Source organism: Heteronotia binoei, chromosome 6, assembly GCF_032191835.1.
Source record: "Heteronotia binoei isolate CCM8104 ecotype False Entrance Well chromosome 6, APGP_CSIRO_Hbin_v1, whole genome shotgun sequence".
Lineage (NCBI taxonomy): Eukaryota > Metazoa > Chordata > Lepidosauria > Squamata > Gekkonidae > Heteronotia > Heteronotia binoei.
Genome location: NC_083228.1, coordinates 113,614,094 through 113,641,399, shown reverse-complemented (window position 1 = coordinate 113,641,399; position 27,306 = coordinate 113,614,094).

Below are 27,306 nucleotides of genomic sequence, written 5' to 3'. Positions count from 1 at the left end.
TGCTAAATCCGCGTTTTTCCATCTTAGGTGGGCAAGGCAGTTGGTCCCCTTCCTGGAGCACAGCGACCTGGCAACAGTGATCCATGCAACGGTCACCTCGAGGCTGGACTACTATAATGCCCTCTACATGGGGCTGTCCTTGTGCCGAACCCGGAAACTGCAGCTAGTGCAGAACGCGGCCGCCCGGCTGTTATTGGGGCTCCCCAGGTGGGAGCACATTCAGCCGGGACTGCAGGAACTGCACTGGCTGCCAATTGTATACCAGATTCATTACAAGGTGCTAGTTATTACCTTTAAAGCCCTATATGGCCTAGGACCTGCCTACCTTAGGGACTGTCTCTCCCCACGTGTTCCCCAGAGAGTACTTAGATTGGGATCACAAAATCTATTAGTAATCCCTGGGCCGAAGGAGGCCCAATTGAAATCAACCAGAGACAGGGCCTTCTCAATTGTAGCCTCCTGCTGGTGGAACCAACTGCCAGATGAAGTGAGGGCCTTGCAGAACCTTGTGCAGTTCCACAGGGCCTGCAAGACTGTCCTCTTCCAGCTGGCATTCAATTGGCTCGGCACCGGTATTTAAGAGAAGTGGAAGAAGGCCGTCACCACCAGAATAGCACCAACTCAGTATTCTGTTTTAACTGTTTTAATAATTGCATATCTGTTTTATTACTGAATGTGTAATTTTAATACTTATTAATTTAATTGTTTGTGGGATTTTATGTTGTGAGCTGCCCTGAGCCTGCTTTAGTGGGGAGGGCGGAATATAAATCAAATCAAATCAATCAATCAATCAATCAATCAATCAATAATTTCCCTTTAAATGTGATGGCTAGAACTCATTTCAGAGTTCTATCATGCATATCATACCCTTGCTCCTGGCTCCACCCCCAAAATCTCCAGATATTTCTTGACCTGGAAACCCTACAAAACCCAGTCTTTGGCTTACAAGCCATTGCTCTTCCTCTTTTCCCTGTTCAGATAGGTACTGGAATGGAGAAACAACCAGGAATTCCTCTGGCAGATGAAGAGCTTTTGGGCAATTGCAGACTCTGAAAAGAAATTGTCTTAGAAACCTGTTGTAAAGACTTCATCCACTCTGCCATCTTTAGAGCATAAATAACTTGCATGACACATGGAAGGAGGGCTGGGTAGGGATGCAGGAAGTAGGAATGCAATTCCTGTTCCAGTCAATGTCCCTATAAGCAACCTGAATGTCCACCCTTTTGCATGCACCCCATGGACTAGACTTTCCAAACCCCAGGTCCCAGTGGGGGTTCTTCCACTTTCCCAGGCTCCTTCCCGCCCCCAGTCAGCTGGCCGGCGGGGCAAAGCCCCGCCCCCAGAGGACCATGTGCCTATCTACCTCCGGAGGCTTCAGTCTCCGATTGAAAGGCTTCCTCTTGGGATGGTGTGTCTGTGTTACTTTGAAGAAGTTGGTAGCAACTTGTGAGTACAGAGGCCAGTCCCTCGCTTCAGAGTCGCCAGAAACAGTGGGGGGGGGAGGGAAACGTCTGCTGAGCACTTCATTATTCCCTATGTGGAGATCGATTCTCATAGGGTATAATGGGGAATTGATATGGAGGTTTCGGGGGCTCTGGGGGAGCTGTTTTTTGAGGTAGAGCCACCAAATTTTCAGTATAGTATCTAGTGCCTCTCCCCAAAGTACCCCCCAAGTTTCAAAATGATTGGACCAGGGGGTCCAATTCTATGAGCCCCAAAAAAGGTGCCCCTATCCTTCATAATTTCCTATGGAAGGAAGACATTTAAAAAGGTGTGCTGTCCCTTTAAGTGTGATGGCCAGAATTCCCTTGGAGTTCAATTATGCTTGTCACACCCTTGTTCCTGGCTCCGCCCCAAAGTCTCCTGGCTCCACCCCCAAAGTCCCCAGATATTTCTTGAATTGGACTTGGCAACCCTACCATGGACGGGTAGTGTGGCAGGGAGCAGCAGAGCTTTATTAAACTCCAGATAAATCTTTCACATATAGGCACTATGCCTAGACTGGGACTGACAGGGGCCTAGTTAAATTGTATTTCTGTTTTGAAATGTTACCTGGAACTTCAAGTACCTTCAGGCTTAGAAACAAATTTGTATCAAAGAGTTGGCCTTCAGAAAAGAAAATCGGTGGAGTTAGAAAATGAAATAGAAATAATTTCTAAGGAAACTACCATGGGGCTCAGCCACATAATTCTTGCTTTCCCTGTAAGTAGGTAAATAACACACAATATATGCAAACTAACCCCACAACTTTATGATGACAAGAATGGCACTCAGAGGACGCATCTTCTGCAATACAAAATGAATGGACCACAAGCACTCTGCTGGGTAATAAACAGGTTTCGCTGAGCCTCTGGAAGGATTCCATAATTTCAGATATAAAAGAGAGCTCTACCATCATGACTGCATAAATTGCCGGCCTTTAAAAGGCTTATTTTTAGATGATGAGGATAAAATGGAAGATTTTGATGAGATAAGGTCTTCCCTTCCTTCCACACAAATTAATTGTACAATTTAATAAACTAACAGGTGGTTCCGCTTCAGACACAGCAGATGTTAGGCTGAATGAATGGAGTCCCCTCTTGCGATCTTCTTGTCCCCACGCTCTTCCTTCCTTTATATCAATCCCTTTCTTTTTCTTCTTCTCCAATTTTTTTCCCCTATTTGATTTATGAGCAGCTACAGTATGAGATGTTTTGTCTGAATTATATGAATATTGATGACAGGGTAGTGTTGATTTTAGCTGAACTAATAACTTTTATACCCTTCCTGGAAATGCCTGTTTTTCGCAATGAAATATGGCTCCCCACTGTGGTATCAAATTCTCAAATCTTTATACTGCAGTTCAAAAAACTGTCTTTTATATTTTCATTACATGGACACTTCCCCCACTCAAAGTGTCATCCATGGTTAAAGCAAACTTATCTAGAGGTCAGTCTCACTGAATACTTCTGAGTAAGCATGCACAGAATTGCATTAAATATGGGGAATAGCTGTATTAAACCTATTAGAACACATCTACCTTCTTCCAGGTTGGTGTAGTGGTTAAGTGTGCGGACTCTTATCTGGGAGAACAGGGTTTGATTCCCCATTCCTCCACTTACAGCTGCTGGAATGGCCTTGGGTTAGCCATAGCTGTCACAGGAGTTGTCCTTGAAAGAGCAGCTGCTGTGAGAGCCCTCTCAGCCCCACCCACCTCACAAGGTGTCTGTTGTGGGCAGGGAGAAGATATAGGAGATTGTAAGCCACTTGGAGTCTCTGATTCAGAGAGAATGGGGGTGGTATAAATCTGCAGTCTTCTTCTTCTGCTATTATATATATTTTTGCAAATATTTATAGCACTTACTAATGAGGTGTGGGCAAATCTCTAAAACCCCTTAACAAAAGTTTTTAATTGAAGTCATTAAGTGAGGCTGGAGACCCAATGTGGTGTGGTGTTCTGGAACAGAACTCACTTTGGAGGCCCAGAATCAAATCCAAAATTCATTCAATATGCTTATGCAAGTTACTATCCATCTACCTGGTCTACTTATAAAATGGAAGAGGAGCATGATCACTGGAAGAAAGGCAGGCTGAGCATATTATAAATAAAAGAGATATTCATAGCGAACACGTTTCTCATTGATAAGTATCAGAAAGGGACAGATTATATCTCAAGCACATATATTGGGCAGATTACATTTTAAACCACTTGGAGTCTCTGATTCAGAGAGAATGGGGGGTGGTATAAATCTATTAAAATATTGTGATAGGAGTGTGTGCTGTTTGAAGGAAAGAAGTAAAAAATCATATGGAACAGCAGGACTTTTTTTGGGTAAAAAATGTCCAGCAGGAACTCATTTGCATATTAAGCCACACCCTCTGACATCACCATTGTTTTGCATAGGGCTTTTTTGTAAAAAAGGCCAGCAGGAACTCATTTGGGTATTAAGCCACACCCTCTGATGCCAAGCCAGCCGGTACTGCATTCCTGTGTGTTCCTGCTAAAAAAAAAACCCCTGCTGGACATCACCAGTCACCTGATGTCTCACACTGTCAAGGATAACAAGGTTTAAGACAGGATCTTGAGGGTCAGAGGCTAGGGGTTATAATAGATTGGACCTGCTAGCTACCATGAGTCAATTTGATTTTCTGCTTGTGAAAAAGGAAAAAGATCCTCTTTTGGTCAACAAAATAAAAAAGGAGTCAAGCTAACTATCATCTGACCCACTCAGACGAAAGCCATGGGAGGCAGGGGCTGTAATAAGGAGGGGCACTGGGCATCTACCAAGTTGGAAAGCTGGATCCAACTCCATGGGCGTTTTCGCACTGACCTTAATCAGCAGCGACGCCCCTCTTCACCGCGCAGGATCGGCGCGGATTTCGCACTAATTGCCGCGGAGCACCCGTAAGAGCCGGAAAGTCCCGCGGCTTTTGCGGCGCAAATGGAAACTGGTTTTTGGCGGTTTCCGTTTGCGCCGCAAAAGCCGTGGGACTTTCCGGCTCTTACGGGTGCTCCGCGGCAATTAGTGCGAAATCCGCGTTGATCCTGCGCGGTGAAGAGGGGCGTCGCTGCTGATTAAGGTCAGTGCGAAAACACCCCATGTGCTTAGGTTTAAGAGCCCCCTTTAGATACATGGATGTGTTTCATTAGTTCCTGCAGGTGGCAGTCAGCCATATGTATAGTCTTTTGTTCTTGCTGGATCAGCAGAGCAGTATCTTCTGCATGCTGTGTTTCATGCTTCAGCTTTTCCAGTTCCGGGCCAGCAACTGAGTCCTGACATCCTAAACTGGAGAACACTCCATCCAGCTCAAGATTTGATTCCCACCACCTATGGCCTTAGGCTGACTATGGCACTCTTTGGCTGATAACAGACAGTTGGTTTAAGCCGCCCCAGGGACGGCAGGCAGGTGGATCAAAACAGCACGTACACATGTGCACATCTGCCTGCCAACCCCATCCCGCACGCAGCCCACCCTGGGCTGGATTGAAGCAGCCTCAGAAAGGTACCACTTTCAAAGTGGTACCTAAATTCTGAGGCAGCTCCAGGTGCTTCCCTGGCCATCTGGATGGCTGGGAAGTGCCCAGGGAGCGGCTGACAGGTACATGAGCACTATGGAAGCTCCTCCAGGGTGCACGCAGTTCATCCCTGTTCTGGGGGTGTGTGCCGCGTGCCATCTGGAGGCTCCCAGCGGCTTCTTTTCTGGCTGACTCACTTCCGGGGTGGCTTGATGTTGCCCTGAGCTGGCTGTTGGCCTTTCATTTGCAAATTATACTGGCAATCCAGCCAGAAGGACATTGATTCCAAAGGACTTCAGCATGTTTAGATACATGCCAGATCATGTCTTCTACACTTAAAGTAATAATTGCATTTACAAGGGGCATGGTATGTAAATACAATACTTCTGCTGGGCATACAGAATTGGTGTTAAATAGTTATATGCATGGCCTTTTTTGTGGCAGGAACTACTTTGCATATTAGGCCACAGTCCCTGATGTAGCCAATGCTCCTGGAGCTTACAGTAGGCCCTATAAGAAGAGCCCTGTAAGATCTTGGAGGATTGGCTACATCAGGGGGTGTGGCCTAATACGCAAAGGAATTCCTGCTCCAAAAAAGCCATGGTTATATGAACAGACAAATTGATTAAAATGTATCATTTATACACTGCTTTTCTCCTCAATGAGGGACCAAATTGGTTTAATATTGTTCTCCCCTTCCTCATTTTATTATAACAATCCTGTGAGGTAAAGTTTCAATGAGAGAGAGAGAGAATACCTGGTCCAAATGAGTTATCATGGCAGAGGAGGGTTCTGAACCTGTATTTCCCAAATTCTAGACCAACACACTATTTATTATACAATGTTTGCAATTACCTGGAAGATTGCCCTATTTTGCAAGATTGCTCTATTTGTGCAATCCAGGAAAGCTATAGAGACCTAAAGTAAAGCAATATGCTCATTCTTGCTACACATTAATGCAAAATAAGAATTTATGTCACGGCTGTAGCCTTGAAAATTGTCCTTAAAGTTTGAAAGCCATACAGTGTCGTTATATTTTTGCTGCCTGTTTCAACAAATTAAAATGCTGCCTATTCTTCCTTTTAAAAATCATTTCTAAACCTTTGCTTGGAGTACACTGCATTATGCAGCAAGCAAAGGCAATAAACACTGCTCGCCATGTTAGAACATAATTACTAATTTCCTAGTGGAAATTTGTGAGAGAGGTCCAAGTATTTATTATGTCTCCAGAACAGATTTAAGAAATTGGAAATACTTGAGCACTAAATTCAGGAAGGGCAACTGAACAGAACATAATTCATTTTTTTTTTAAAAATGGTGACTTGGCAGTCAAGAGTTTTACTCACACAGCTTTTTAATGCTTGTCATTTTATTACAGAAATAACCCCCCCCCCATATTAATTCAAGGTCATGTAGAACAACAGTCTGTTGTTAATAAACTATGCATTTCTACTAATGAAAAGGGATTAATCATATTATTTAGTAGCATTTAAAGTTGATTGAAAGGCAGCTGGCTGGTTTGTTTCTGAAGAGACCAAGGTTGCAATCCTCTGTACACTTTATTTGAAAGCCGCTGTACTGAACAGTGTGGGGCTTATGTTCAAATACAGGATGGGACTGTACAGGAGTTAGTCATAATGGAACTGCATGTGGTTAGTAAATTCCAGGAAAAACTTACTCACTGATATTCTTGTATCTGACAATACACAGTTCTGTCCTTGACAAGAGGTAGATAGATGGTCAGGTTTACTAGGGAGCGGAAAGGAACAAAATTCTGGGGGCTTTTGTTACCATGGCTGGTCATGAAGGCAAGTCATGTGATATGACTTTTAGTGATGTAGGGATGCGATGCCCTGACCTGGATAGCTCAGGCTAGCCTGATCTTGGAAGCGAAGCAGGAATGACCCTAGTTAGAACTTGGGTGGGAGAACATCAAGTCCATGGTCCCTATGCAGAAGCAGGCAATGGTAAACCACTTCTCAATGTCTCTTGCCTTGAGAGCCCTGCAGGATCACCATAAGTTGACTGCAACCTATTAGAACTTTCCACCACCACCAAGGATGGGGCAAGTTTATTATTTTTTTTGGTGGGGGGGGCAAGTGGAATCACATGATGCTGTAATGCCACTTCCAATTACATAACTGGAAGTAATGTCACTATGTCATTGCAATACTCTAGCCCCCTCCCCCCGCGATGTTTTTTACTACAGCATTGTGATTACATGTAACACCACTTCCTGTCATATGACCAGTTATGTGTCAGCTCCCCCATTTCTCCCACTGCTGCATCAGGCAGTAGCAAGGGACCAGAGGTAGGGAATGGGAAACCCCCCCACTAGAGCAGGTGAAATGGTTTCGCTAGGGCGAAGTCCAGAGGAATCATTGGCCTGTATACTATTGCTCAACCGAGCTGGATGCCTTCCTCCAGCCTAAGGAGCTTTCCTCTTACCTGTGGTTCTTTCCCAGCAGAAGAGCCACTTGAGTTGGGTGAAGGCTCCTTAGGCTTCATGTAGGATTGCTAGCCTCTAGGTGGGAACTGGGATTGCACTTGATCTCCAGATGACAGAAATCAGTTCCCGTAGAGAAAATTGCTACTCTGAAAGGAAGATTCTATGGCATTATGCCCCAAAGTCTGCCCTTCCTAGGCTTCACCTCCCACAACCCTAAATGGACTGTAAACACCTCCAGATATTTCACAAGCATGAGTTGGCAACCCTAGGCTTGAGGAAGGCCTCCAGTTTTGTTGAGGAGACAAGTAGGATCCAGGCCATTTTCTTGGGGTTTATGATAGTTCTTGATGGCCCTGTAATGTGGTGTGTATCCTGATCTGTGCTTATGCAAGAATGGTGGGGCATGCAAGAAACAGTGATTGACTTTCATTATGTGAATCCTGACTTAGGACAATAATATTTTAGGTTGACTTTCTACCCATGTATACAGTGTCAGTGCACAGTGGAAGGCTAACATTTGGGGCTTATGCCCAAATAAATGTATTTAGAATGTAAACAGTAGATGCTTGCCCAAGTTCTATTAAACTTGAATGGACTCTGTGCCATAGTACTTTGCAGTGGATTGCATAAAATTCAATTCTACTTTGGCTTCCAAAGAAAGTTTGTAGTGAATTCCTGAGCACCATACACCCTTTTAAACTTTTTGACTTTGATGTTTTATAAAGGTAAATCATTTTGAGTAAAATGTTTTTAGAAAGATGGATGGAAATCAAATTATACAACAAATGCCAGAATTATGAAGGCTGATATACATGATAGTTTTATTCACATGATAAAGAGCTTGCAATTGTACATTATGCAGGATTTCACTCATAAAATGTTCATATTAATTATGTCATTGAGATCCTGACACAAATGTTCCAAGAACAATTGTTGTTGTTTTTATTAGCATCCAGTAGACTTCAGGTTGCCAAAATTGGGTTGGGAAATACTGGGAGATTTTTTTGGGGGGGGGGGGGTGGAGCCTGGTGAGGGAAAGATTTGGGGGAGGGGTGGGACTTCAGTGGGTTATAATGCCATAGAGTCTACCTCCAAAGCAGCCATTTTCTCCAGGTCAACTGATCTCTGTCACCTGAAGATCAGTTCTAGTTCTAGGAGATCTCCAGGAACCACATGGAGGTAGGCAACCCTAAATGGACTGTAAACATATAAGTTGTTTATCAAACATTATTAGCATGCTAACTAATCCAGAACAATTATTGAAACCTGCAGCAATAGAAGAATAATTTTAAATGCTTGGTAGAAATCATACAATGGAATTTTAAGCAGAGCAATGATCTTCAAGTCCACTGAAGTGGGTTTACAGTGACATAACACTGTTTAGGATTGCAGTGTATTTTGCTTTAGATGGTATTGTTTTTAACTGAAAGAAAAGTTCTAAAAATTATCTATGGTGCTTTGAAAGATGAGGGCCATTTTTTTTAATGTTTTCTGTAAGTCAATAAACCAACATTATACACTACATGTTTAACAGTGCAATCCTAAACAGAGTTACACCATAAACCAATTGAAGTTAATTATCTTAAGGTGTAACTTTGATTAGGAATGCAAACTCAAGTCCAGAAACTGCTGGAGATTTGAAGGTGGAGCCACCTAGAAGGTGGAGGGTGCGGGTTTGGGGAGGGGAGGGTAAAACACCATAATGCCCACCTTCCAAAACAGTCATTTTCTCCAGAAGTGGAATAAATGCTTTAATAAATAAATAAGCAATCTATGTAATCTGGAGATCATCAGCTATAATTCCAGGAGATTTCCAGCCGCTGCCTGGATGATCATGTGATTTGGCCTAAACTTGACATAGCTAAGGCCTCAGAATGTCTTACTCTGACTCTATTTCTGAGGGCTGCTGCAACAGAAACAACATTTAGGGGGCATTTGGGGCTGTGGCAGAAAAAGGGAGATGGGAAAGTCACATGCTGCAGGCAGAAATCTTGTCAGTGGTGGTTTTGGGCAGAATCCCAGGCATAAATTGAGTACAAAAGCTATCCAGGAGGGATACAAAATACATGTGAATTACAAAAACAACTGGAAAAGAGGAGAATGGACATTGTTCAGAAAAATATCAGTGCTTGGAAATGTTTGTATATCTCCAATATTAGGCGGTTTATCATTTAGTGCTATAAGGTTCTTTTTCATAATGTCGAAGCTATGATAGTTGTAATTTCTTCTGAGGGAACTTACTCTCATGGACTGCTGTGGTACTTAACATTTTCTTGGCCAATACCAAGTTTAAATCCAGACCAAACGCCACATCTCAGTCACAGCTTTAAAGGATTAAAAATGATAATTCTGGTATTTGTCATCTTGCCCAATACATAGGTTCATGTCAGTGTTATCTTCAACATTGACATCCAGTTTCATCTTCGAGGTGAGAGAACAAACTGTTGACTAAATGGATTAGCTATAATGCAATTAGTGTTCTATTCACAAATGATTCTTGGAGGGCTTAGACTTAAACACAAGGGTAAGGCATATATAGATAACAGGGGGAGGGGAGAAACAAAGTTTATTATTCAGATTTTTGCATTCACCATCTGTTGTGCACAGGGGAACATGCTCAGAAAAGAATGCTTTAATTTGGTAAGGTCACAATAAGGTCATGCAGTATAAATTTAGTTCAGTTGTTTTAAAGACTTTAGATCCATTAAATACTCAAGGGGTACAATTCACTAAGTATTACAGCTTTTGAACCCTTATTCATTGGGATGGGTTTCTAAGATGCTTCTACCCCAAAGGCCTGAAAAGAGGCAGAGAGCCCAACAACAGTATTTGGTAAATAAATGGCAATTATAAATGGTGGATTGTAAAATATATAGTAACATAAGGGTAAGTAGACAGAGAATGTATGTAGAATTAGAGCACTTTTCAGAGTTTTCAATCGTGTCACAGGAGCCTACCAACTGCATATATAAGGAATGTACATTGCCCACAATCTTCCTGATGCATGCATTTGCTATCCATATAGGGCTTCAGTACCTGTAGACATAAGCCCTGAAAAACCCAGGGCTTTTTTTGTAGAAAAAGCCCAGCAGGAACTCATTTGCATATTAGGTCACACCCCCTGATGTCACTATTGTTTCACACAGGGTTTTTTGTTTAAAAGGCCAGCAGAAACTCATTTGCATTTTAGGCCACACCCCCTGATGCCAAGCCAGCTGAAACTGCATTCCTGCACGTTCCTGCTCACAAAAAGCCCTGGGAAAACCCAATGGTCAATTTGCACCTACTACAGTTGTACATGTACAGAAAATAAGCATTTTGCCGCTGTTTGAACAACATGGCAACCACATGTATTAGGAAGATCTGTGTGCAGTTGGAAGACTCCCATTATGCTTGATTGTTAAAGGAAGCCCCTTTTGGATGTCACAATCTATGTTCCTCCTGCTGTGCCAGCACTATTCCTCCTACTAGTATTTCTACTAAATTGGTCTGGTATACTACTGTAGCTAGAGCAATTTAGACTCAGCTCATTATGTCCTCAGACTAGCAGTATTAAGCAAAGCCACTGTCTCTCCACCAATGCTCTGCCCTCGCCACTGGTAATAACAGTAACAGTAATTCTGCCCTCTTTCATAGGATTTCTATAAATACACTGGGACAATGGATTACGTTGGAAATAAATATGGATTAGATCTTGCACCACATTTCCACTTGAAGAAATGATTTCCATCAGCAGAGAGTGATTTTCTCATCTCCCTCCCTTCTACAGCAGCCCAAAATGCCACCCAAAATGCTGCTGCTTGTGGGAGGCCTTTTGAGCTGTAATAGGAGTATGGAGAGAGTCAAGCAACCACAGTGAAGGAAAACCTTAATAGGAATGTTCAGTGAAATCCAAGCAACTATGAAGAGATGGAGTTCATGGAACAGATTTTTGTTGAACTCTCCTTCCCACATCTATCTTCTTGGTAACTTGCATGACACATGACTCCTGAGTCTGGAAGGGTCTCATGAATGATCTGCTATGCAGCTTGGGAGGGGGCTGCAGTGGAAAAGGGGAATGTCTTTTTTGCACAAGCTCTTGTGTAAACAGCGAAGAGGCTGATTTCAATCCATCTGCCATTTGCACTGCAACTCCCCAGTTTTGCAGAACTGCATGGTACATGAGGTGACTGATATGGAAAGATGGAATTGCCAGAGATCCCTTTAATGACCTCCTTTCTATTTGTAGTTGGCTTTAAGGTGCATTACTAATATTACGCAGATAAATTTGAGGCCAGCAGCACCTTAGAGACCAAAAAGATTTTGGGGTATAAACATCTGACAAAGAGAACTTTGATTCTCGAAAGCTTATACCCTCAAAAAACTTCTGGAGATTTCCAGATGACCAAACAAAAAGTGCAGTGGATTTTACTGTATTTGTCAATGTACTCCTTTAGGTTTAAAGCAACATATCAAAGACTATGAGTTATTACAAACAGTCAAATAATAATGAGAAACAAAATAATTTAATGATAATAAAGATCCATTTATGCTGCTGCTACAGATATTCTGTGAGTGGTGTGATATGTTTGATAACATTTTCAAACTAACAAAGCATATTATATATATATATATATATATATATATATACACACACACACACACACACACACACACACACTTATTCATTTAAAGTGAGATAATTAATTACAATAATGGAATATTATGTATGTATAAATGCAGTTTAATACAACTGTTGTTTCTGGCATTTGTGGTTTAGCGATACTCCCACATGAATGGATGTTGTTTTATTAATGTATATATACTGAAATAACGACCTGTGGTTTCACTAGTGAATTAGTGCCAACATGGCAAGTTAGACAGCAGAAGACCAGAGCCTTCTTTCTTCATCAAATTAAAACAAAGCTTTTATGTCCCAACAACTTGCTGTTAGGTAAACTGCTCCTTGTTCATTGGATTTCTACTGAAAAAGAAGAACGATTTCCATTGAAAGCTGATGGAAGACAATGCTAAACTCCTGTCCTGACAGGAGATTATTTTACAAGGACAGTGTAAACTCAGAATCATGGATGTCATCACTATAATAAAAAGTTTGCACATACAAATGCTCGGCGGGTTCATAAGAGAAAGGGAATACTGCTGTCTGTCTGAGCAACCTAACAACCAACGCTTTTCTTCTCCAGGGTCTCAGGAGATTCCATAGGGAGAAATCTCCAGAATGTTTTCCAAGGCCTTAACTGTTCCAGCATTCTTATCCTCCGACTGCTTCAGCTATCAGATAAAACAAAGATGAAAATATGGTGCCGACTTAGAGGCCCTGCTGCAGTGTTCATGGATGATTTTCAAGGTGGATGAAAGCAGAGTCTGCTTTGCATTTGCAAAAGAAGTCCAGAGCTGATTCTGAAGAACTCAAGGCTGCCACCCATTGAGCTTTTTAGAAGATGTAAATGTCATCTGAAAAGTGTGCTGAGGACTGAATCTCTCTTTCTTGTTTTCTTCCTCTTTTTGCCTGAGTGGGACAGTTGGAAATATACAAGATCAATTTAGATAAGGAACCAAAACATGCTGTTGTGGTATTGGTACAAACCAATATGAAAGTGAGGATTTAAAACAAATGTCACTGCAACACTTTTGCAGAGTGTGTATAAAGTGCAGTCCAGATGCAACCAACTTATGGTAACCCCAGCAAGGGGCTTTCAAGGCAAGTGAGAAGCAGATGTGGTTTTCCATGGCCTTCCTCTGCAGAGTCTTCCTTGGTGGTCTCCCTTCCAAGTACCTACCCAGCATAGCTTCCAAGATACAATGAGATCAGACTATGGCTGGGTAAGACAGGCAGCTTGGGGCAACAGCCTCCAGGCTCAGAAAAAAAGTCAGCATGTTCTAAGGCACCCCAGAGCAGTCAGATAGCACATGCCCCACAGTTGGAACAGGAATGGGCTGTGTGCTCTCCGGAGGAGCAGTCAGACTGCTCAAGTGCATGGGAGGCAGTTCCCTGGCTCCCCCTGGCTATTCAGACGGCTGGGAAAAGTGACAGGGAAGTGCTTTGGAGATTTGCTACCACTTAGTAAGTGGTAGCTTTTTAAGGTGGCAGAGAGGCACTGGAGGATGACATAAGGGCAGAAGTGAGGTAGGGCCCAGGTGTGTCCATTTGGATGCACAATTTAAATCTGGCTGGGGGAGTTCCTGTGTTGGCCCAAACAGGCCATCTGTATTCAGCCTATATCATGCTGCCTTCCCTCCCTGTTTTGTGGTACCAAGCATGCTCTTTTGTATTTGCATCAATGGAGGTCATTGTTGCTTTCCAAACTGCATGCTTTCACACGCTGCTGCTGCACTTTATTGCAAGGGTGTGTAGATGGGAAAGAGCCCGGACTTTCAAAAGATCCATAAACTTTGATAGGTTGGCTTCTCCAAGGGATGAACTTCTTTATGCATTTGTTTGATATATTTAATTTCTGTTGGTATCTTACCATATACTGAAAGTTTGGGATGGATTCCAGTGTATTCCAATTTCTACAAAAAATATTTTCAAACACTTTCCATCAGTGAGTCCTGTGCAGAATTTTAAATTCATGGAAGTCAATGGGCCCAGAAAGGTGCAACCATTTATTAGAATTATACTGTCAAATTCTCATTGACAGGTTCATTGGCTGACCACAGTTTTGGTGGGAGCACTGCCAATGGCCAGGTGACATTAGGGTGGCCATAATGTCTGAAGGCCAGCCAGGGACACCTTGGGGAGGGGGAAGGTAGGGGTGCGCGCGCGAAGCGCGCCCGCCGCCGGAAACAGGAAGTGACGTCACTTCCGGTGACGTCATGCCACCGCCGGGAAAAGGAAGTGGCATCACTTCCTGTGACATCATTCCCCCCCCGCGCCACCTGCCGGAAACAGGAAGTGACATCACTTCCTGTGACATCATTTCCCCCCTGCGCCACCTGCCGGAAGCAGGAAGTGACATCACTTCCTGTGACATCACTTCCCCCAAATGACATCCTTTCCCCCAAATGCCACTGCCGGAAACAGGAAGTGACTTCACAGCACTTCCTGTGACGTCCCCAAAAATCCCCCAAATATCACCGCCGGAAACAATTTTGCTCTCAAATCCTGTATATACTTCATCAGTATATGGGATAAGGCACTTTCTCAACTGTGCTGCATAATGCAGCCTATTTATTTTGTCCTGTTTGCTCTGTTGGCTCTATCTGCGCCACCTTCATCACTTTCGGGGTGTGGATCCCCCAGTGGGGTGGGCTCCCGACTCCCTCCGCCGGCTGTTTCTGATAGCCCTGCGCCCCTCTTTCATTTGATATGTGTCCCGTGCGGGTGCCACCCTCCCGCCGGGAGATGCCGCAAAATGAGCCCCCTTGAGGCTTATGGCGGCAGGGCTCGGGGGAAGCGAGCTAGACTGCTGTTCTTTTGAGGGGTCATAGAGTGTTTCGAGCCCGTCCCTGTGGCATCGGTCCCATCGTTGTGGGACCCAGGGGGCCGGCGCAGCAGCACGCCGAAGCAGCCTGTCACTAATAACACAGGTCGAGATGCAGGACAGGAACCCGGAAGTGACCGACAGGCTGCTTCAGCGTGCCGCTGCGCCGGCCCCCTGGGCCCCACAACGATGGGACCGATGCCACAGGGACGGGCTCGAAACACTCTATGACCCCTCAAAAGAACAGCAGTCTAGCTCGCTTCCCCCAAGCCCTGCCGCCATAAGCCTCAAGGGGGCTCATTTTGCGGCATCTCCCGGCGGGAGGGTGGCATCCGCACGGGACACATATCAAATGAAAGAGGGGGCGCAGGGCTATCAGAAACAGCCGGCGGAGGGAGTCGGGAGACCACCCCACTGGGGGATCCACACCCCGAAAGTGATGAAGGTGGCGCAGATAGAGCCAACAGAGCAAACAGGACAAAATAAATAGGCTGCATTATGCAGCACAGTTGAGAAAGTGCCTTATCCCATATACTGATGAAGTAAATACAGGATTTGAGAACAAAATTGCACTGCAGGCAAACACTGCCCATAACTCCTATCTGGCCTTTGCTGAAAGGATTTGGGTGGTATGTCTGAAAGCACCAGAAGACACAAACACAAAGCTCCCTTACACTGAATCAGTGCTTGGGTCCACCAAAGTCAGTATTGTCTACTCCAGGGGTGGCCAGAGTTGCTTAACAAAAGAGCAACACAGAATAAAGGTCAGATGTTTGAGAGCCGCAAGACATGAACATCGGATATTTGAGAGCCACGGAAGGAAGGAAGGAAGGAAGGAAGGAAGGAAGGAAGGAAGGAAGGAAGGAAGGAAGGAAGGAAGGAAGGAAGGAAGGAAGGAAGGAAGGAAGGAAGGAAGGAAGGATGGATCCTGGGGATAGCTTCTCCAGGAGAAGCACTCCCAGCCAAGTCAGTGTGCAGCAAGGAGTGATCTCCTTCCTTGCCACAAGCAGATCCTGGGGCCAGTTTTTCTTTAAGCACAATTTAAACCATGCTGCAAGGAGAAGCCCCAGAGTCAGGGCGGGTTTTTTTAAAACTACAGATATTTTTCTTCTTGGGTCTATTGGACCCAGAAAAAATTGGGATTTCTGAAGAATCCAGGATCCAAATACCATACCGATACTGGGATCTGGGATTTTTCAGAAATACTGGATTTTTTTTAATCCTATAGACCTGAACCAAGAAATATGGGGGGAGGGGGTTTGCATACCCTTAATCAAGAGATCCATAGCTGGGAAGCATTTTAACATTTGCAAAGACACTGATATATTTGCACAATCTAGCCAGAGCTAAACACTTCAGTCCTATTAACTTCAATTAAATAGTTAAGCATGGTCTTAAATGGCATGCATCAATGCTTAATTTTAAAGTGCTTAACTTTATTATTGTTACTGACCATACAGAACTTAATGGAGCTTTCTAGACAGTAATTCCAAAGCCACAATCACAAGTAGTAAAACTACATGTCCATTAGTTGCATTCTGTAAGATAACCAACAGATTTCAGTATTATATATACTTTCAGTACATGTCTTCCCTTGCTCCTATAGTGAGCTATCAAGTATCTGAACATGTTCCTTGTTATTTGCCTCCTTTTTTCAACTGAATTTTTCCATCTACTCATGCTCCAAGCACAATAAATTTAGTTCCGCTTTACACACCTTCAGAAATTGCTACTGTAGTACGCTAATGGTATACTGGTACAAATTCTCCAAAACAGTAATTTCTGACTCTGTGGTGACATCACATCACAATGTTTTTCATGGCAGACTTTTTACGGGGTGGTTTGCCACTGCCTTCCCCAGTCATCTACACTTTCCCCCCAGAAAGTACTCATTTTACCGACCTCGGAAGGATGGAAGGCTGAGCCAACCTTGAGCTGGCTACTTGAACCCAGCTTCCGCCAGGATCAAACTCAGGTCGTGAACAGAGGGCTTGGACTGTAGTACTGCAGCTTTACTAATCTGTGCTGCAGGAATACCATATTGGCTGCTGACTTAAAATTTGTGTACAATTCTTAGATGGAATGGCCAATGGAATTACCAAGCAGCAATATTAAAACTCTGGTCAATGTTAATTAGATAATTGGAGTGGATGGGACTTTGCAAATTTCTACCAGGTTTGCAGCTGTAGGAATATGCTCTTAAAGTAAAACCTCTGGGGCAAAATTTAAAAGAAGCAGGCAATCTTTTACTTTAAAAATTCATGTTGGAAAAACAACACTTTTTTCTGTTTTGGAAACAGATGTCTGAATCAATTTTATTGACACTAAATTAAAACAAAGCAAATTATAACTCTTATCATGCCACTATGCAAATATGAAAGAAAGGACTTAAGTAATGATCAAATAAAACTGGGATTTTTATTGCATGCCCAATCCATTACCTTTAGTTATGCAAAATTACACACAATGTTTTATAATGAGATGGAAATTCCATGTAAATTATTGTCTAACATATATGTATTTTATGCATCAGAGAAATGCATCTACCATAAGTGCTGGAAAGTTCAGTTAACAAGGAATGCTAAACCAAACACTGCAAATAGGCACATTTAACATATTAGAATATGACTACATTTGTCCCTGCAAAATGCATACCTAAGTGCCATGTTTATAAAAAATGTAGGGTGTGAATTGAGTCACAATACCTCCACCTTCAATGTATGTGCTCCCTGTATGGGTACTTCCTACTACTGACCCCCTCCCCAGCAATCAAAGACCTCCTAAATCAGCAATCAAAGACCTCCTAAATCTGTGATAGAGCTAGGGTTACCAACTCTGGGTTGGAAATTCCTGGAAATTTGGATGTTGAAGCTTGAAGAGGACTATCCTGAGTGCTATTACACAGCAAGCACACAGAGGTAGTTTCTAGGCATCAGAGCTGATCTGAGTACAGTTCCAAAGTTCATATCAGTGCCAGTTTAAACCCTGTGGAGGCCGGGCCAGCTAGGGTTGCCAAGTCCAATTGAAGAAAAATCTGGGGACTTTGGGGGCGGAGCCAGGAGACTTTGGGGGTGGAACCAGGAGACATTGGGGGTGGAGCCAAGAACAAGGATGTGACAAGCATAATTGAACTCCAAGGGAGTTCTGGCCATCACATTTAAAGGGACAGCTCACCTTTTAAAATGCCTTTCTTCCATAGGAAATAATTAAGGATAGGGGCACCATTTTTGGGGCTCATAGAATTGGACCCTCTGGTCCAATCGTTTTGAAACTTGGGGGGTATTTTGGGGAGAGGCACTAGATGCTATACTAAAAATTTGGTGCCTCTACCTCAAAAAATAGCCCCCCCAGAGCCCCCAATACCCACGGATCAATCCCCCATTATTCCCTATGGGAATTGTTCTCCATAGGGAATAATAGAGTGCCTAGTAGACATTTCCCTCCCCCCCCACACACACACGCTTTCTAAAGGGGGGGAAGGGCCTCCATACCAAGGAATCACCCCTCCTTGCCCCGGGCCCCCTCCCTCTCACACACACACACAAACACCTACCGCACTTGGTCTTCTTCCCTCTGCCTGCTGTGAAAACGAAAGCAAAGAAAGGGAGGGGCCGTTCTCCGAAGCCCTTCCTGTTTCCTCCTTCCTGCCCAGGCCAGCCTTAAAGGGGCAGGCATTTTACAAACTGCTACACCTACAGGTATGTTCTCCCCCCCTCCAGCCCCCCCCACCCCCCCACCCCGCTTCCTGATTTCTGGAGACCCACCGGGGGATGAAGGGGGGGGGGTTGGGAAGCCTAGGGCCAGCAGGGAAGGCGAGGAGGGCCTCTCCCTCGGCTACCAGCGCAGCACAGCTCCCCTCCCACCTTCCGCATCACCCCCGGACTTACCAAGTCCTTGGCTCGGAAGGCCAGCGCGCCTCCGCCGCAGCCATGCCGCCTCCTCCTCCTCCGGCCGCCTCCTTCTCCTCCGAGGCCGGCCCAGCATGTCCCTTGCCGCCCGCACAGCAGAGGGGCCGGGCGGAGAAGTGAAGCAGGCCCACGCATGCCGCCTTTGCCCCTGCAGGGAGTGGAGGGGCGGGGCGCAAGTCCGGCCTGCTCCTGCTCCTCCAGCATTGCTGCTCAGGGTCCTAGAAGGACCCAGATTTGGGGCTTGCCACGCTTCTCCGCAGCTGCTCCTCCGAGATGGGCTCAGGCTGAGCCCATCTCAGAGGAGCAGCTACGGAGAAGAGGCAGCAGCAGCGCAGCCTCCCCCCGCTTCCTGGCCCCGCCCATGCCCGGCTCCTCTCGCTGGCTAAACCGGGACTTGTAATGGTCCCGGTATAGGCAGGTCGGGAGGCGGGAATTAGGACCCAGAAGTGGGACATTCCCGGGTGACCGGGACGGTCTGGCCACCCTAGGTGACATCCTTCTATCACCCATTGCTTGCCTAGGAAGTAAATACAGTGTCTGAAAATAGCCAGAAAAACGTGTACTTTAAGGCCAGTTGGAGTATTCAGTTCAGTAAAATTATTCCCATATGGAATCATTTTGGGGGATGGGGTCCTTGCTTGGTGGGGGATCTATGATTACATGATGGTGATCCATGTCAACGAGGACCAATTTCCTTAGGAAATGCTGTTTGTGTTTGTGATATGTATTTACTGTAAGTAAATATTAAGTAATTCAATTCAGCTGACGTGCTTATTAAGAATCAAATCTTTCTTGTTTTACTCATGTTTCCTGCATTGGCTTAAACATGATGCATCCGTATGGAGAGACTAACTCTGAAGATGTAATAGGGCAGAGATTAACTCTATCAAGGTGTGTTTTTGAGGATCCATTTTAGCAGAGCCACTGAAACAATCCACCCGTCTTTTCCCTCTAAAAGGCCCTGACATTTGTATCCCTGAAGATCAAGCAGATTTGCTCATGGTAACTTCTGTCAAAACAGAGAAAGGCCCTATGCTTGAGCAAATGAATGAACATATCTCTCAGAGGAGTCAAAATCTGTACCACTTTCAAAACAGCTGAATTCTGTAACCTTCACATTTGCAAAATTTTCTCTTATTTCTATGGCTGCAATTATTTGTATACTTCTTACTCAGTGGTTTCTGGGTTTTCAGCACAGAAGTGTCATAAGGTCCGAGCAGATCGCTGGAGAGGTGGCATATAAATTCCAAAGAAATAAATGTGACACTATAATTATGCAGTCCTTCTAACTGCTAGCCCTAATCCATCCTTCTGGTTATCAAGTTGTCATTAGGTTTTGTCTCCATGCCTTCAAGCCTCTCTTCACAAAGCTGATTAACATTATAATGCAGGACAGGGTGGATATTGAACAGTGGCTTTCTTAAAAGATGGATATTAGAAAGTTGAATTCTGTGATGAATATGCCATTCTGCAGTTTTTATTTATTCCTGCAGAATTTTCTTTTCTGTGCTGAATTACAATCTGAATCAGGATTTTCTTGTGCATTGTTAAACCACAAACACTTACTGAGATTAATAGTCTCCAAGTACTCCAACTTGGAGTATTGATTTATTTCACTTAAGCATTTTTTTTAAAAGACCAGGCTTTTTAATTTGTGATATGAGATGCTCCATGGAAAGTATGAGGGTTTTTTTAAAAAATAAAAATAGGACAGTTTTTGATTAAAAATACATCAGTGTTGATGGTTCCCCTCTACTGCTCAAAAGTGATATTGTGCTGAATTCCACCCATAATGTGCAGTTTTAATCACATGTTCAGCTGAACATACATTGAATGTAACATGAGAATTACACATATAAAGAAAAATCAAGTGTACACCGAACATGCTCATAATAAATTGAAAACGTAGCATATGTCAAAGCCCAGCCAGATAGCTGCTGACTTTGTAAAATGCTATTCTTTTGGAGGAGAGGGGGGACCAAACTGTAATGAAAATATGATCAAGTTGCACAACACTGAATTCTCTTGGGATATCTTTCAGAACATAACACAATTTGTGATCATTGTTATTTGTATCCAGCAACTCTGATCTCGTATTATTACAATTGATCTCCAGATAATTAAGACCAGTTTCCCTGGAGAAAACGGCTACTTGTCAGGGAGAACTGTATGGCATTATACCCTGTTGAGGTCCCCTCCCCTCCCCTGGCACCACCCTCAAAATCACCAAGTATTTCACCACCAAAAGGTGATCTGGCCCAGAAGAAGACTTGGGACAGTTGTCAAGGTCAACTCAACAGAGAACACCTTAAAGGCTCAGTCTTGACAAAATGCAAACCTGTTAAGTCTGATTCAGTATATAATTCTGGTGCAGTTCAGGCTGGCCCATACTTGAGTAAAAGGAGAGTTTTGGAGGTTATGAGACCATCCACATGTTCAAAGGTTTTGGAGCCAGAGTTAATAGTGAAAGACTTCCATGGCAGTCTTAATGGAGAAGAAAGACCAAATTCTGAAGAATATAGGAACAGATACATTGCCACCCCAGTCGGAATAACGAGACAGACAACAAATATGGATTAAAGGGCCACTTTATTTAACTAATTTTAATGGCAAGGGGAAAACAGTGGGGACAGGTTAAGCCAGGGGTCACCTCCTTAACCTGAAACTGGGCGAGCCCCAGGCCCCAGGTGTGAGCCAACCCAATGGCTGAAACCTGGCTGGCCAGGCACAAGATCCCATTCACCTGCGCTCCACCATCTCCCAAGCTATACAGCCTGGGATGTGGACAATTCCAAGTGATGGGATCCCAAGGCTCCCTGGAGCCAACCTTGGGCCGTACAGCTTAACGGTCACCCCAGGGACGCCATTCACCCAAATGGTGCAGTGCCATGGGAGCTTGCCAATACCCCACACAACATGTTCCCAACAGTAAACAGCCACAGACAGAGCCAAGCCTCAGCTTAGGCAACTGTCCCCACCTAACCCAGAACATGTTCCAGCCCTTGCCTTAACTTGGCCAAAAAGGCCTCGTTGCCCTTTACCGAAAGTTGGACCCCATCCGGCCTGTACAAGTCCTTGCAACAGGCCTTTATGGATGGATGCGGCACATAAACTCCTAGCCCTCTCCCAAGGGCTATCCACAAGGCCCTGTTAGCCTTCTTCCGGGCTCGCTCCAAACCTGCTGGGTCCCAAGCCACCTGCCACTCCCAGCGCAGCAGCATGGCCGACCACAGGATGAGGACGCCCGGCCACCTTCTACCAATCAAGGTGATGTCATCCTGGGCCTGAAGTGAAAGGGCCTTACCCTTCAGTAAGCCCAAATCATTCTCCCCCAAGTGAATCACCAACAAATGCGGCGGGGGGGCCCTCCTTTCCCGAAAGAGAAGCGGAAGGAGCCCTGACCACCTCATGCCCTGTTGGCCCTGCCACTCAATGACAGCCCGCTCACTCAGGCCTAACTGAGAGCCAACCGATGCCCGTTGAGCGTGATGTACTGCCCAAAAGATGATACTGTGGCCACATATGAGGATCCTCCTCCTTTCCACGCCAGCCACAGCACCTAGAAAAGAAAAACCATTAGGACTCATTCCAACATAACCAAAAAACACTTAAACTATGGAAAAGGTGACAACAATGGGAAATTGCCCTACGACCGTAAAGGCCATATGTAAGTCCAATAAGCCCCAGATCTCCACTGTCCCACACGACAAACGGCCTCACCCTCATAACCCATAGCTGCGGCTGTAGATGCAGCCCGATCCTAAAGGAATGAGTGCCGAATTTCACACCCCCAAGGCCCAATTTTCCCAAAGCCTGGCTTGTAACAGTCCAAAATTGAAATTTAGTCAAGGGGGTTGAGTCGTTGACAAAACAATGGACCCTCAGTCGACCCTCTCAAGTTGACATAATGCTTGAGAGCCGCCACCGGACACAACTCCTTCTCCGAGCAAGGTCCTAAAATAACCATGCAACCCCTTTGCCTCTGATCCGTCTTAGATCGACGAACCCGGACAGAAACCTGACCCTCCACAAACTTGACATCCCCCATCTGGAGAGCCCTAGATGAAGTATCATTGTGTGAGAGCGCCACAAGCTCAGACACCCGCAAAGCCCCAAAAAAGGCCGTCAAGGCAGCTGCATGAAATAACGCCTGTTCAAAAACAGAGGCACAAACCAGAGCCCAGGTGGCATGTAGCCCATGGAGGATAGATGGGGAAATCAGTTGCCTACAGTCAATCGGTTGCCCTGCCTCCCGTAACCAACCCTCCAACATTTTTGAAATACGGATGTCTTTAGTCACCTCCGGATACCCCCGTGACTTACTGAGGAAGGCCACCGCTGCCAGCTGCCCCTTGATGGATTTCACAGACAGGCCTCTCTCTTTCTGCCAAACACAAAACTGCAGCAGGTGCTCCACTGGGGCCGGCCAAGCCTCCACAAGCCCGGCCCTTTCCCGAAAAACAGAAAACTGACTAGCTGCCCTGTCATACGACCTTTTTGTGCTAGGTGCTATGGTGAGGTGAATTGCCCGGCTAACTTCATCCCTCCAATCTGCCACAATTCCGCTGGGATGCGCATGGGAAAAAGGTTGGCCTCCGGAGCTAGTTGATGAAAACGCACCATCTGTTGGCAAGACAGGGCGTCCGCCACTCCATTACTAATGCCTGGTTTGTGCTTTGCCCAAAACAAAATGTTTAACTTAAGACAATGCAGTGTAAACGCCCTAACAAGCCTCATAACATGTGGGGACCTAGAGGTAAGGTTGTTGACAACATGGACAGTCACCATGTTGTCGCACCAAAAATGCACCGTGTGATTAGCCAGGGAGTGCCCCCACAGAAATATAGCAACCACTATGGGAAAAAACTCCAAGAAAGTCAAATTATGACATAACTTGGAGCCCAACCACTCCCTTGGCCAATGTTCGGCGCACCAATGCCCACGGAAGTACACCCCAAAGCCAGTGATGCCGGCAGCATCCAAAACAATTTGCAACTCAGCTTCCAATTGCATAACATCTCTCCAGAAGGAAATGCCATTAAAATCCTTCAAAAAAGTCTCCCACACGTCAAGGTCACTGCGCATGCCCCCGGTCACTCGGGTATAGTGATGCGGTAAATGCAAGGCCGCCATGCCATCGCAAAATTGATGAAGAAAGGCCTGTCCTGGGGCCACCACTTTGCATGCAAAGTTCAGGTGGCCCACCAGCTGCTGTAGCTCAAGAAGAGGGACCTTACGCTTAACCTTCACTGCCAACACCCTCGCCCACAGATTCTCCAACTTATCAGCGGCAACCGGGATTGCTGACGCACTGTATCCAGCTCAATCCCCCCAAAAGTCAAAACTGTATTTGGGCCCTCTGTCTTTCCCATAGCCAAGGGAACACCCAAATCCGCAGCCAACCGCTCAAACGCCATTAACAATCGTGAACATTGCCCGGAGCCCGCGGGGCCAGCGAAAAGAAAGTCGTCCAAATAATGCAGTAATGCACGCCCGTCTTAAATCGTAACGCCCATTCCAAAAAAGTACTAAACCGCTCGAAAGCAGCACACGATACGGAACATCCCATTGGCAGAGCTCTGTCTAAATAATAACAGCCTTCAAAGGCAAAACCTAACAATTCAAAATCCTCAGGGTGCACAGGGAGCAGGCGAAAAGCCGACTTAATGTCACATTTCACCAGCTCCACGCCAACCCCGCAACGGCACACTATCCGCACTGCCCAATCAAACGATGTGTATTTAACAGAACACAACTCAGCAGGGATGGCGTCGTTGACCAACCGCCCCCTCAGATAGGATAAATGATGGATTAAACAAAACTCCCTCACTGCCTTCTTAGAGACCACACCTAAGGGAGACACCCACAAATTGGGCACCGGAGGAGCCGCGAAAGGACCCAACACTCGACCCTCAGCGCACTCCTTTCTAATCTTAGACCTAACAACGTGCTCTAAACCGCTCACTGCCTTCCTCACCACCCTGTAAGGCAGAAAGCTGAGTGAGCACCTCTTTTTGAAAGGTTATGGTGGCGGCCCTACTGGAACCCTTAAGCCTCGCGAATCTACGTGACGGGCCAGCCACCCCTCTTTCCCCTTCCAAAATGGCCAATCGATCTAGAATGGCCTGCCGGGTCTGCACTTCATCACCATCATCAACAGGGGGTGAAACAGAACGCGGCCTCTTAGGGGGCCTTTTGGCAGGCTGCTTCCCTTTAAAAGGGCCTTGCCCCTTCTTAGGCCCCATGTAGTTGCTGTAGTCTCAGCCCAAAGTCAGCTCAGTATGGCCCAAGCCCTTCCCCTGAAATAAAAGCCCAGAGAGCACTGACAAGTTGCAAAGCAGAGAGCTCTGATCTACTCCCCCTACACCCTGGCCCCCGTTAAAGACCACTTAGCCTCCCACTAAGGCCCTAACGACCCGGCCACTGGGGTGAGGTGGGGGGTGGGGAAGCTTCCCGGACCAGTTGCTGTGGGACTGCAAAAGTGCTGCTGCCTGTGATGTCGGGAACAAACTCTTCCAACGTCGCACGCCGCTCCCTTGGACCCCGACCGCTCAACTGATGTGCGGCCGAAGCTGAACACCCGCGGAGGAGGGGATCAGGTGGACCATGGCTCCTCCCGCCACAGCCGCCGTGCCACTCACGAAAACCCCGGCTGCTCCACTGCCGTGTGAAGACACGCCACTGCTCCCAATGCCGGACCGGCCAAAACCCCTGTCAGCAGCCGACGCGTTGTTCCGGGCCTTGCAGACCGCACAGCTGATGTGCAGCTGATCTGCCCCTTCCGAGAGCAGCAATTCCAACTGCACCACCGGGGGTGGGGCTGGCCTTATAAAGCCGCCCACGCCCCCAATCCCTGTTAGGAAGAGTCCACTGTCTCATCCTTCCGGGGAGGCAATGGACGGCCCCCAGCCTATAGCGGCCGATCGGCCGCTCGGCTGGGTGGGGGCCGAAATATATATAGAAGTTCTACTTTAAGTGATATAAAGAAGGATCAGACAGAAGAGATCCAGTTCATTATATGGTGGTGCAAAGCTACATGGCTCATGAGAAAGACAGGAGAAAAAAATGAGAATGCCAGATTCTAACACCACAGTATTATTTAGAAAAACAACAATTCAGCTTGCATCCCAATAGTGCATGAAAGCAGACATGACTATAAGTAACTGTATAACACAGAGGAGATTTGAAAGAGCGTTTGGAGGAAATTACCCTGACCCAACCTGAAGTGAACTTCATTTATGCTTCATTTATGGGCCAGGGCATTTTTCTCATCTTACAAACCTTTACCAAAATGAGCTCTCTAGTTGCCCCTACCTTTGAAGCAGTGCTCTCTCTCTCTCACACACACACATCCAATGCTCCAGTTTGATAGAGCAGCAGGAGGAAAAGACTTCAGTGCTGCAGTTCAGACATGATCTGAGTGTACAGGCAGCTTTTTTTCATCAACTGCAGAAGCAGTGAAACCAGGTTTCAGGTCCTGTGCTGTGAAAAAACAAGAGTGCTGGCTGATTGCAAGAAGACCTTTGCTGCTTGCCTGCATCAAGTGCGAAATTGTTCTGTTGGGAGTTAGTGGTAGAACAGAGGAGCAAATACATTAATAAAAGATATCACTATGGAATATATCCTTACATTCATTTGTGCAAACCACCTCCATACTGGGTTCAAGATGGCTCATCTACTTTTCTTTTAAAACCTGGCCTAACTAATAAGGACTAAGAGTTCCATGAAAGTCAAAGCTGAATCTGTTATTTAGATATTGAATTTTTGTTCTGCTCTTCCTCTCAGGAGTTTCAAATAGAATACAAAGTCTCATCCTCTCCATTTTATCCCCACAACAACCTTGTGAGGTAGAGCTGGTAACTGACCCAGTGAGATTTGAATGCAGGATACCTTGGTGCTAATCCGACAGCAGCTGCTGCACCACCTCACTCTAAAATTTTATCTTTTTTGTGTGTGTGAGGCTAACTGGTAGTTTCTTTCATGAAGCTGTAGGTTTCTTATGACTATCATTAAAGTCAATGCCAGTCCTAAATGCAATCCTAAACAGAGTTGCACACTTCCAGGGGTTGTTTTGTAGAAAAATAGGTGGTGGAGCTCATTCAGGAATTGTTGTGCAGCTGCACCTACTATTCAATGGACAAGGAGGTGGAACTCTCAGAAAGGTTCAGGAGCTGCACTCTTGTGAGCTCCCACTGAATCCAAGGCCTGCACTCTTCTAAGAAGTTCAGAATGATGGAACTCTGCTTAGGACAGCAATGCTGGCTCATAGCTGGGAATGTGCTAGATAACTGGGAGTGAATAGAGAGTGGATGGAGAACTATGGCACTAGGAGAAGCGGTATCCAGGGCTGTTTCCTCATTTTAGGTATTTGACAGAGAAATCCTAAACCAGTCTACTCAGAAGTAAATATCATTTTATTTAATGGTGTGTACTCCCAAAAGAGGGAAAATGATATTCTAATTTGAGTAGCCTAGCGTTTAGGATTCTCCTCAAAGATCACAATTGAAACCATAAAACTGAGGAATACAG